Consider the following 13,678-nt stretch of genomic DNA (forward strand, 5'->3'; position numbering starts at 1 on the left):
TTTCATTCAGTTTACTCCCTGGTTTCCATGAAGAGTGTTGGAAAGACAATTTAAAAATTAGTAGAATAGGTATTAAAATTCTTTAAAACGTTGGTTAGGGAAAATGGCCTACAAATATAAGAATGTCACTATTATGAGCTACCAATATGCATTTCCTGCCTATTTGCATTAACTGTGGAGGAGGAAACAAAGTGATTTTTGTGCTGTGAGAATTTGCAATTTTATTAATTTTATACAATTCACGACCTTCCACAGACTTGTAAATACAATGACCATATATACATACCATTCTAAATTTGATAACCAATGAGAATGGCTGTGTAACATAAAAATCTATTAGAAAATACTATGTACAAAGTTTGAAGCTTTACTGAAGAGTTGATTAGTAGATAGAGGTTAGAATAGCTAATAATTTCAAAGTTTAAAAAACCCAAAGATTTACTTATTCAGCTATTTTCATTTGTTCATTGAAACTACTGTCAAAGTTAGATTAAAGGTTAATCCTTAATGTATCTCTTGGGAAGTAAAAACCTTGTTACATTATCATATTGGGACATGATTGTAATGCAGTGAGGTAAATGCTAACATTTTTGCTTATTTATCATCAAGACAAAGGCAATATTGTTATAGAAAGTGTATATTTCTAAAGGCATTGCTTATTAAGTGATTAGGCAGCTATTACATCATATATTGTTGAAATTGATTATCTGTTTTTGTCATTTTACTATAGGCCCTGGGTCAATCTATCCTTACTACAGGTTCAGACACTGTATCTAATTTGTACCTGAGGTCTTATGTAGAAGAACAGTGCTCATTAAGAATAGGATGGATGCAAGATAGAGCCTATGCATTTTGGAAGACATCAACTAGAGATGCTGCTACCATTCTTGATTTTTAAACAAAATCTGAGGGATATTTTAGAATGGTATATATTTGAAGATGCAGAGATTGACTAATCTCAGAACTCCTTTTTCATTTCTTTATTTTTAGAGTGATGTACAGAGGGGTTAAAGTTTCATACATAAGGCAGTGAGTACATTTAATTATCCAACTTGTTACCTTCTCCCTCATTCTCCAAACCCCCTGACTCCCCTCTCCCCATTCCCCTCCTCTGCCCATGAGTTGTGCAGTTGGTTTACATCATATAGTTTTGTAAGTATTGCTGTTGCATTGGTTTGTCTTTTTATCCTTTGTCTCTTGATTTTGATATTCCCTTTCCCTTCCCTAGTTTCAATACATGTATATACAATATCCAGGGAGCACAGTATTTCTTACTTAACACTTTTATGAGGGATTTTACTGGTTAATTTTTTGTGGTGTTCAGACATATGTGAATAGAAGGATTCAAATGGGCAAGAAGTCACACCACCAGAAGGCAATTACTTAAATATACAAACAGTTGTCATGTATTTGATTTTGGTACTCTGGTTATTGTGTATACATATATCTAAATTAGGGAAGGGAAGGGAAACACCAAAATGTTGAGACAAAGGATAAAGTGTGACCCAATGGAACAGCGATACTCATAAGATAATATGTTGGAAATAAACTGTACAATTTGGGAGGGGAGTTGGAGGAGAGCAAAAGTGGGAGAAAAGTGAGGGAGGTGGTAACAAGTTTGACAAGAAATGTACATATGTAACTGTAATCCCTCTGTATATGACCTTGACAATAAAATTAAATTTTAAACTTCCTTTTTTTTTTTTGTTTTGCCACTCCTGGGCCTTCGACTCAGGGCCTGAGCACTGTCCCTGGCTTCATTTTGATCAAGCTTAGTACTCTGTCACTTGAGCCACAGCGCCACCTCTGGCCGTTTTCTATATATGTGGTGCTGGGGAATTGAACCCAGGGCTTCATGTATATAGGAGGCAAACTCTCTTGCCACTAGCCCATATTCCCAGCCAAAATTAAATTTTAAATATTAAAAAAGTTAAGCTTTAGTTTTGTATTTGTAGACACAATAGCCATATACAAATAGATCAAATTGTTCTGATTCTTTGTTTTTTGTTGTGTGTACGTGAGATCTTATATTCTGGCTTTGATTTTCTCTAGGTTTTATTGGAAATGAAATTTAATGGAATTTTCCCATCAGGGTGCTTCCAAGTTTCATCTTCAGATATAAGCCATAATCTTATTAAGAATTAAAACAAACTGGTGATATAAATGGTATGCTGGAGTCATAAATACAATGGAATTTCTGTATGTTTATTTTGAATTTTATTTTCTGTACAATTAAAGTCTTACCTTTGTAAGAGATTGAGTTTTCAAAATAACTTAAAATTGTGGTTTTATAGTTATTTTATCTAAAACTTGTGACATTGCAGAAAACAAATGTACTTTATTATTATATTTTGATCTTATTAATCTCAAATAATAACTTTCTAAGTGGGAGTGATAGTTGCATTCTAGGAGACATTTCCTAATATTTAGATACATTGTTACCTTGCTGCTTGAAAGTAGAAATGATTCTCATATTCTACAACACATGGTATAGGCTTCAAAAATCAAGAGTAATAATTGTAATGCAGCAGTACTTTAAAATGTAGTGCATTTTGCTATTCACAGTTCATCAGAAATTAAAAAATGTACAGACACTATGCTACTTAAGGACAGGGAATTATACAATATAAATAAACAAATCTAAAACAGTCAGCAAAGTGCTTCCAGCAAATGGGATAAATCCAAATACCCTCTTTATTGGAAGACCTTGCTATTTGCTGATGTCCTGCTGATTTGAAATTAATAATTGGTAAATGTATAAATGAATGCATATATCCACAAAGAATGGAAATAATATGCATATTTCAGGTCACATCTTATAAAGAAGACCATAATAATAAGTCTAGTAGTAAGTGACAAATATAAAAGGATTTTTTTTTGGCGCAATCTTTTTTCCATGGGAGATGATAGCTTGTGGAACGAGTAGAGGGAGATAAGATTGATGGCATTGTATAATAGGAAAATGCTTCACACATACACATACACACCCAGAATTACTTTTCCATTTTCACTCGTTCAACAGTAATTTTATTTCTACAATACAGTGTTATCTTTGAATAGTTGTACAAAAAGTTGCCAGTTTATAAGTACTATGCATTTTGATCAATGTCACACCTTTCAATGTTCTCATGCACCTTCCTCAACAGTAATTTTAAAGATCTCCTCCTCTTGAGAGACCATGACAGCAAATTTATAGTCACTTGTGCTAATCGGTTATTTGGAGCAGTGACTGATTCTATTATACATCATAAAACAGGACATTGGGAGCTGAACAGTTCAGGAGATTGAGCCTAGTGGTTGGATATAGGTCACAGTTATCCCAGCTTCTTTCTCTCTCTTTTCCTCTTCCAGTCCCTCCCCCTCTCCCTCCCTTTCTTATTCTCTTCTCCTTTTTTCGCCCTTTCTCTTTCTCCTCTCCCTCTGTGTGTATCTCTCTCATTTCTTCCTGTTTCCCAGCCACCAGGCAGAAAGCAGTGATCAGTTTTCCTCTTGCCATGATGTTCTGACTCTCAGAGGCTCAGGGCAATAGAGCCTAAGGGCAGAAGCCTCTGAAATGATGAGCCAAGTAACTCCGTGTTCTTTTGTTTGTTGTTGATTTTTCCTGGGAATGTTGTCTCAGTAATGGAAACTCAGAAAGACAGAATCTGTGTTTTTGAACAAGAATGTTTTCTATAGTTAATGTGTTTTTTTTGTGTATGTGCTTTGTCCCTCCTACTATTAACAGTTGATTTCTAAAGCTCATACATGATCATTTTTCAAACATTGTAACAGTGAAATGATCTAAAAATAAATTACAAATGCTTATTCATATTGTGAATGTAATCAAGCCAGTATAATGAGTAGATAGATAAAATTGGCACTGATTTAAAATCAGTCTAGCCTGGGAATGCTATTTTGGTACAAAATAATATTTTCTGTGACTGTTCCTAAAATGAGCAGTCTATATTAAACATTGTTAAAATATTCTCTTACTTTTCACATAATGTCTTCTAAGGGAAAACTTTTTGTTTACAAGAGTTAGATTAAAGCCATAATAAATATGTTCACTATTATCAAAACTTACAATCCAAATTTAATGTGATGTTAACTACAGATATGTAAGTATTCTTCATCTTCTTAAGTTTAAATTTGGTTATTAATTAACTAGGTGACTAGAGATAGATTTTAACTCTCACAAGGATTTTCATAATCATCAGTATTGTTAGATTCTATTCATTGTTTTTCTTCAGTCTTTAAGAAATTCTGGTAACAATGTAATAATTATTCTTAAAAAGGTCCTACCATTCTCTATTTCATTACACTGTCAAGAAAAGAGGTACTCTTTTAAAACTGTGGTATAGAAAGTATTCTGAAAAATCAAAAGCGTACAGGGTGCAAAATTCTATTAGGGCTCACTTTTTTTCTCTCTTTTTTCCTTAGTTTGTTTTGCAGTATGGGATTTGAACTCAGGACCTCTTGCTTGCTAGATAAAAGAATTAGAGGCATTCTTCACAACTTAGGAAATAAGCATTTTGGTTTTGCTTAATTAATCTTTGTTAATAAATACAGAAGTCTGATCCAAGGCAAAGTTATTACCCTAATTAGATTATGAACTTATATGTTTTATACTTTTAAAAGAAGTAATCTCCTGAAACAAAACTTTACTTTCAATAATGTACTTATCATGTCAATAAAGTATACACACAGACCTCAGAACTAGCTCAAGTTCTATAAACAGGTTCACTTGTTTATGTGTTTTTATAGACTTTTATGTTAATATAATAAGAGTTATAGATTCAAGAAATTGAAGCTAAAAAACTTCCCAAATATTAAGCTCCTATTTCTGGGCAGTGTGTTTTACTCGGCGCGTTATACTTTTCAAATAACAGCAGGTTTCAAAATTATATCTAATTTTATAAAAATTTTAAAGAGATGTAAAAATGTATTCTTATTTAAATGTCTCCAAATCAGAATTTGGTAATGATTGCATTTTGTGAAAGATGTTTCTCATGAAATATGTAGATCACTTTATAATGCAACTAGACATATAGAATTCCTTATTTAAAAAATTTAGACACATTATAATCAATTGGATAAACCCTACTGACCAGCCCTGCAATGATTAACTTGCAATTAGTTTGTGGAACGCTTCGACCAATGGGCATGATCTTATAAAGACAAACAATGAAATGTCTAGGATTGTTCTAGCAGAAGATCACAATAGCTCAATAGCTTTGCACATATGAACACATAAGATGATGCTAAGTGAAATGAACACCAAGTTACGGAAACACATGGTATATCATTGTTCTTGTTATTTTCAACATGATATGTGAAATAATGCCCTTTTTCTTCTTCTTCTTTTGTATTTGTTTCCTGTGGTTTTACCCCTGATATCATGGTAACTGATTTTGGTACCCTGGATATTGTATATACATGTACTGGAACTAAGGAAGGGAAAGGGAATACCAAAATTGAGAGACAAAGGATAAAAAGAGCAATACTTATAAATCTATATGGTGTAAATCAATTGTACAACTCATGGCAGGGAGAGGGACATTTTGACAACAAAGAAATAAAAAATAGCTAGAAATAAAAACTAAAGGGGAGTGCAAGATAGCAAACATTCTTTCTATCTGATATCTTCATGAGGCTGCAGTGGTTGACAGCTACTCTCTCCAGGCTTCACAATGCTGCCAGAGTATGACAACAAGAAGAAAGATGTTGGGAAACTGGTGAAGACAAGGACCCCATAAACACGTCTAGAAACAAGGCAATAAGTGGTCCAAATGCAAAGTTCAGGACAAGCTCAACCATCTAGTCCTGTTATACAAAGCCACCTACAACACATTCTGTAAAGGAGTTCTAAACTGTAGGCTCCTAACTCTGCTATGGTTTTTGAGAGGCTGAAGATTCATGACCCCTGGCCAGGGTAGCCCTTCATAAGCTCCTTAGTAGAGGACTTAGCAAATTAGTTTCAAAGCACAGAGGTGAAATAATTTATGCTAAAAATACTAACGTAGAAGACACCAGATGTTGGTGAAGATGCATGAATAGACCCAACCAGCTGTACATGTGGAAAAATAGAACTTTATTAAATTAATGCAGGCAAGAATGCATTGTACAAGCCACCAAATGGAGAAAAGTAAGGGAAGGGATGGCTAGAAGGGCAGCAAATGTTGAAAGGATGACATATCAAGATGCATTGTATACATAGAGTGCTTAATTAAATGGCAAAAAATTCAATACATAATCTAAAATTAAGAATAGTGGGGTAAGGAGTGAGGTTGAGGTAGGTGAGAAGTTAAAAAACATGACATTACTCAAGAGGCATTGTATTCATAAACTGCCCTGTTGAATGGCAACTCCTTTGTACAACTACTTAAAGAATTTTTTAAAATATATTTCAACACTGAATACTCAAAACATAAATAAAAATAAAAATAAAATAAAATAAAAATAAAAATAAAAATAAAATGAAATAAAATAAAATAAAAGCGGGGAAAAAAAGAAAATTGGCAAGCTTAATTTTCTTTTGCTATTCAAATGGAAGTGATTTAGTGGGCAGATGACATTGATTTAGAAAGAAAATTATGTCTTTGAGAAAATATGTTAGTACTGAGATATACATTTTCATAAATTACAAATTTATATAAAATATTTCAACATATGGCCTTAGAAATTATAATTGACCTAGTAATGGTAACTTATGGAGCCTACAGTTAAGAAAATATTGAACTCATTCAGAAAATTTAGGAAGGACAAGAGCACCAGTCTGTTTTCTGTTATTATAATAAAATATCTATGGCTGCTTTATCAAAAAATATTTAAGTCAGAGTTTGGGAGATTATAGTTAGAGAAATTGGAAAAACTCCTGCTCTCCTGACTCTCTTGATACAAACTTCTTTCAAAAATTATTTCCATCAATGATAGTGATTCAAGAACTGCTGATTTTTCTCACAAGCTGTCTGAACATGATGGGTATAGTATGATCTTCTTGTAGTGGCACTAGTGAATGCCTCTACCATCATTTATGAACCAAGAACAGATAAGAGAAGTCACTGAAGAGAACTCTATGTTAAGTGCAAATGTCTGTATTGAGAGCAAGGAACTGATAGGATATATGCACACTTCCTGGAATTTTGTGCAACACTAAGCAATGTTCATTTGCAACCCCACCTTTCAGGACATAAGATTTATCCTTGCATACTTAAAAGAGCAGCTAAGAACCTTGTGCCTTGGTGTATTTCCCTTGGGTTCAAGCTAAACCTCAATGAAGAATTGTTCAGAGGGTACCTTGCCTTTTTATTATTTCTACTTAATCTGAGCAAAGGAACTTCTTAAATTACTAAGTAACACCAAAATGAGATGGTTTTATTTAAAAGAGCTGTAGTGGCAGTAGTGAATGCTTCTACCATCATTTGTGAACTAAGCACAGATAGACAACCCACTGAAGAGAACTCTATTGTGGGTTTGACAATAGCTTATGTATAATTTTGTCAAAGTAGAAGGAAACAAAATTAACCCACAAAAAGCAGAGCCTTTCTGTATACCAACAACAGAGAGACAGGGTTATTAGGAAAACAATTTAATTCAGAATAACCTAAAACATCTAGGAATAAACCTAACCAAAGGAGCAAAAGACCTTCAAAGTGAAGAATGAAATCAAAGATGACATCAGGAAACAAAAACACCTTCCATGTTTATGTATAGGTAGAATGAATATTGTTAAAAAAAAAAAAAAAAGGTCATGCTGCCAAAAGCAATCTACAAATTTAATGAAATTCTCATCAAAATCCCAATTAAGTTCTTTACTGAGGTAGAGAAAACAGTAGAAACATTGGAATGGACCAATAAATGACCCCAAATAGCTAAAGCAATTCTAAGGATAAAAGTAATGCTGATGGTATCATGATCCCAGACCTCAGGCTCTACTACAGAGCTGTAATAACAAAAACATCTTTGTGTTGTCACAGAAATAGAGCCAAAGATCAATGGAACAGACTAAAAGGCCCAAAAATAAAGCCCTATAAGTATTGAGAGGCTGTAGTCTTCCCATTTTTTGCTCAAATAACCTTGAGTTTTATTTAGGGAATGAGAATGGCCAAGAGGCACATGAAGTAGTGCTCTACATCACTGGCCATAAAAGAAATGCAAATCAAAACAACACTGAGATTCCACCTCACCCCAATGAGAATATCCATTATCAGAAAAACTAATAATAACAAATGCTGGAGGGGATGTGGCCAAAAGGGAACCCTACAATATTGTTGGTGGGAATGCAAACTTGTTCAATCACTCTGGAAAGCAGAGCAGATGTTTCTCAGAAGGATAAACATAGAGCTTCCCTATGACACAGAAGTCTCATTTTGGGGCATCTACCCAAAAGATTATAAGCAAGAAAACACAAAACCCACCGGCACAACCATGTTCATCACAGCACAATTTGTCATTGCTAAAATATGAAACCAACCTAGATGCTCCTCAGCAGATGAGTGGATCAAGAAAATGTGGTACTATCATAACAAAAACAGCATGGTATTGGTATAAAAACAGATCGGAAGACCAGTGGATTAGAATTGAAGACCCAGAAATAAAACCGCACTCTTACAGCCAACTGATATTCGACAAAGGAGCTAAAGACATACAATGGAATAAACATAGCCTCTTCAACTACTGGTGCTGGGAGAACTGGGCAGCCATATGCAGAAAACTCAAAGTAGACCCAAGCCTATCACCATGCACCAAGATCAACTCAAAATGGATCAAGGACCTCAACATCAGACCTGAATCCTTGAAACTACTGAAGGACAGAGTAGGAAAGACACTAGAACTTATAGGCACAGGAAGGAACTTCCTGAATAGAGTCCCAGGGGCACAACAAATAGGGGAAAGACTCAACAAATGGGACTACTACAAATTAAAAAGTTTCTGCACAGCTAAGGTCATAGCCACCAAAATAGAAAGACAGCCAACGATATGGGAAAGGATATTTACCAGCACAGCAACAGACAAAGGCCTGATATCTGTCATCTACAGAGAACTCAAAAAACTAAGCCCCTCCAAGCCCAATAAACCTATTAGGAAATGGGCAAAAGAGCTAAAGAGAGACTTCACAAGAGAAGATATAAAAATGGCAAAGAAACACATGAGGAAATGCTCAACATCCCTGCTAGTAAAGGAAATGCAAATAAAAACAACCCTGAGATACCACCTCACCCCAGTTAGAATGGCCTATACTCTGAACTCAGGAAACAACAAATGCTGGAGGGGCTGTGGGGAAAGAGGAACCCTTCTCCATTGTTGGTGGGAGTGCAAATTAGTACAACCACTTTGGAGAACAGTATGGAGGTTTCTCAAAAAGCTCAATATAGTCCTACCCTATGACCCAGCCATACCACTCCTAGGCATCTATCCTAAACAGCAAAACCCAAGATATCAAAAGGACATTTGTACTTCCATGTTTATTGCGGCACAATTCACAATAGCCAAAATGTGGAAACAACCCAGATGCCCCTCCACAGATGAATGGATCCAAAAAATATGGTACTTATACACAATGGAATACTACATAGCGATTAGGAATGGTGAAATATTGTTATTCGCAGGGAAATGGTCAGAACTCGAACAAATAATGTTGAGCGAGACAAGCCTAGAACACAGAAAACAAAGGGGCATGATCTCCCTGATATATGACTGTTAACAAAGGGAGATGGAGAGACAGTAGAGACCAAGTCTGTGAACACTGTATATGTGCTTGATACATTGTAAATTGCATATGGGTCTACCTGACCTAGACAAGGGATGGAAAAACAGGTTGTAAGATATCACAAGAAATGTACACACTGCCCTACTATGTAACTGTACCCTCGGTGCACAACACCTTGTAAAAAAATTTTTTTTGCTTAATTAATAATAAAAAAAAATTAAAAAAAAAAAGAATACAACACTTACAAAAAAAAAAAAAAAAAAGAAAATGTGGTACTTATACACAATGGAATTCTATGCCTCTGTCAGAAAGAATGATACTGTCCCATTCATAGGGAAATGGAAGGACTTGGAAAAAAATCATACTTAGTGAAATGACCCAGACCTGAAGAAACATAAACAACTATGGTTTCTCTCATAGGGAATAATTAGTACATCTCTAGGATTGACATAGCAGAAGAGCACAATAGCTCAATAGCTATGCCTGTATGAATACATATGATAATGCTAAGTGAAATGAACACCATGTTATGGAAATAAATGGTATATCATTGCTGAAGTTATTTTCAACATACCATGTGAAACCGTACCTATTATTCTCTCGTATTCCCTTCCTATGGTTTTACTCCTATTTCTGTAACTGATCTTATACCCTGGATAGTGATAAACATATACTGGAACTAGGGAAGCGAAAGAATACCAAAAATGAGAGATGAGGGATAAAAAGACAAACCATTGCAATAGCGATACTTACAAAACCAATTGGTGTAAACCAACCTTACAACTCATGGGGTGGGGGGAGGGGTCTGGGGAGGGGGGAGAAGGGGGAAAATGAGGAAATAGGTAACAAGTTGGATAAGCAATGTACTTGCCTTACATATGAAACTGTAACCCGTCTGTACTTCACTTTGACAATAAAGAAGAAAATAACATCAAAATAATATAGCATACAAAAAGAATGCGTGAGTATATTAATGGATACATCAGTGACAAATCTTTGTAATAGAGTTGCTAGAACAAAATGCATGTGTTCATTAAAAAAAAATCCCTATAAGTAACAGTAATGTGATATTTGATAGGGACACCAAAGATAAACAATGGGGAAAAAAAGCAAAATGGGTCTCCATGTGCAGAGAACCCTGTTTATCACCCTGCACAAATATCAACTCAAAGTCAATCAAAGATCTCAACATCAGGCCTGAAACTACTGCAAGAGAGAGTAGGAGAAACAGTAGATCTCATATGCATAGGCAGAAACTTTTTGAAAAGAATCCCAGGAACACAGCAGAAGTTTGATTTAGTTTAATTTAATTTGTCAATAGGATTAAATCAAACTAAAAAGTTTCTGCACAGTGAAGGACATAGCTACTAAATTAGACAGACAGCCAACAGACCGGGAGGAAAAAAACAAAGGCCTAACACCCAAAATACACAAGGAGCTCAAGAAACTAATCCCTCCCAAACCAATGAACCAATCATTAAATGGGCAAAAAGGTTAAGGAGCGACTTCTCAGAAGACAGGTAAGAATGGCAAATAATCACATGAGGAAATGCTCATCATCCTTGACTATAAATGAAATGCAAATCAAAACAATTCTGAGGTTCTATCTCACTCCAGTTAAATTGGTCAATATTGTGAATTTGAATAACAATAAATGTTGATGCAGAAGTGGGGAAAGGAACCCTATTCCATTGTTGGTGGGAATTTACACTAATATAACTACTCTGGACAGCATTCTGGAGGTTCCTCAAAAGCCTCAACACAGATCTTCCTTATGACCCATCCATACCACCCCTGACCATCTACCAAGAACATCACAAGCTAGGATACACAAGCCATGTAAAGGTACTTGTATATCCATGTTCATTGCTGCACTACTCATAATAGCCAAGTTGTAGAAACAGTCTATATGTACTAGGATAAATGAGTCAATTCAAAGCATGTGGTATCTAAACACAATGGGATTTTACCCACCCTTTAGAAAGAATAATATTATGTCATTTGCAGAGAAATGGACAGAGCTGAAACAAGTCATGTTAAGTGAGGTAAGCCAAGCTCAGAGAGGAAAATGGTACACGCTCTCTCTCATATGCCTAAGCCAGATGTAAAATACACTGGGACATAATAGATTGTACAGGTCTCTAGGCATTCACACAAAATGAGATAAAAGGAAGACATTCTTAGGAATGGACCAAGAAGGCACGATGCTTATGTGCATAAGGATCATACAAAATAATACTTATCAAAATGATCTCCAGGAAATGGAAACAAGGGTATTTTTTCTTTTTATCTGTTTTTGTTTTCTTTTTATCTTCTTTGTCAATATGTCTTTAGGAATACAAATGGAGGCACAGAAATTGAGGGACAAAGGGTAAAAAATGCAGCAATAGTACTCACTGGACACTATGTTGAAAGTGAGCTATATAATACAATTTGTGGATGGGATGGAAGGGGAAAACTGGGAGAGAGTGAGGGAAGGGGTGACATTTCCTAAAATAAATGCATTCTTTGCCTAACTTATATAACTGTAATCCTTCCATTTTTTCATTTTCAAATTAAACCAAAAAAGCTGTATTTTACCTTTTCATAATTCTATTATAAATTGACCAAAGGTACCTACATCAGACTTGCAGCACAATGTCATGACACCAGCATTACACCACCTCTGACGAAGGGCAGAGTGTGAAGAACCACAGCAAACACATGGATAGGGCAGAGAATTCATATGAAACAGATAGGAAAACAGAGTACGAGAAGGGACCAGTCTTGTTTCCTACTAGGATCCAACTCTTAAGGCTCTCACAACTTCCACGTACTACAATGTTTCTACGAAGTGTCCACACAAGAGCCCCCCATTCATGTTCTAAAAGCAATGTAGCTTAATCCTGGATTCCAGGGCCTGATGCCGACTTTTGTCCAGTCTCTTCTGTCTGCCTCACTTGCAGCCTTCTGAGACTCCTAATGTGCTAGGTCAGCATGTCCAGATTCACTAACACTGTGGCTAGCACATCCATCCAGGAGTTCTTGTTTTCTATGATGGAGCTACTGCTCCCAAAGTATTTCTAATTGTTGATTCCTTTATCATTAACTGTGACTGTGATAAGCTCTGTCTTCAGAACCTGCAGTGTGAATGCATGGACCCCCTCAGGTATGAAAGCATCCAGTGAGCATGAGTGCATCTACCTGCTAGATACTGTCACTATTGAAGAGCACCTGTAATGGGGAGTCAAGGGTGAAGGACAAGTGGCCAGATCAACAGCTGGAGCTGAGATCACAGTAGCCTTGGTATTTACATGGGTTTCATCCACATGGAAACAGATTAAGAAGGAAGCCCAGACTGCGCACTGGAAGCAAAATGGAGCGAAATGAAAATAAGCAGCACAGTTAACTGACCAAATCTGAAGTCAGAAAGGACACCCAGCAAGTGAGCATCAGAGAACCCAGAAAAGGTTCTGATTTGAACCATTTTTTGTTGTTGTTGCCAGTCCTGGGCCTTGAACTCAGGGCCTGAGCATTGTCCCTGGCTTCCTTTTGCTCAAGGCTAGCACTCTATCACTTGAGCCACAGCACCACTTCTGGCTTTTTCTATATATATGGTGCTGAGGAATAGAACCCATGGCTTCATGTATGTGAGGCAAGCACTGTACCACTAGGCCATATTCCCAGCCCCTGATTTGAGCCTTTGAATAGGGCTTTTCAGGAAAGTTTTTTTTTAATGGGAACATAAATTTCTTCACAGATGTCAATATGATGATCTCTGTCTCTACATATATTTCTATAAGCTTAAAAATATTTATGTTCCATAATCAATAACCTTGGCCATGTTTTCTTTGCTGTGTATGTAAGATTTTTACTAACACATAAATCTAGATATCAGTAGGCATACACATTAATTGTAATAATATGTATTCAATTTTGAACTTATTGCTTCATATCAAAAGCTTTTTCACTTTAGAAAATAATCTTTTCAAGATTTGCAAAACTATCCAA

The 13,678-nt window shown here is 35.6% G+C and overlaps 1 protein-coding gene and 1 pseudogene across 1 annotated transcript in view; one reads left to right on the forward strand and one right to left on the reverse strand.

The window, feature by feature from the left end:
- The window catches only part of Ralyl (RALY RNA binding protein like), a 641,793-nt gene that overhangs the window by 276,600 nt on the left and 351,515 nt on the right, over window positions 1-13,678 (reverse strand). The window lies entirely within an intron of this gene.
- Window positions 5,670-6,032, forward strand: LOC125360837 (annotated as a pseudogene).

This window comes from Perognathus longimembris, chromosome 12 (genome assembly GCF_023159225.1).
Source record: "Perognathus longimembris pacificus isolate PPM17 chromosome 12, ASM2315922v1, whole genome shotgun sequence".
NCBI classification, from domain to species: domain Eukaryota; kingdom Metazoa; phylum Chordata; class Mammalia; order Rodentia; family Heteromyidae; genus Perognathus; species Perognathus longimembris.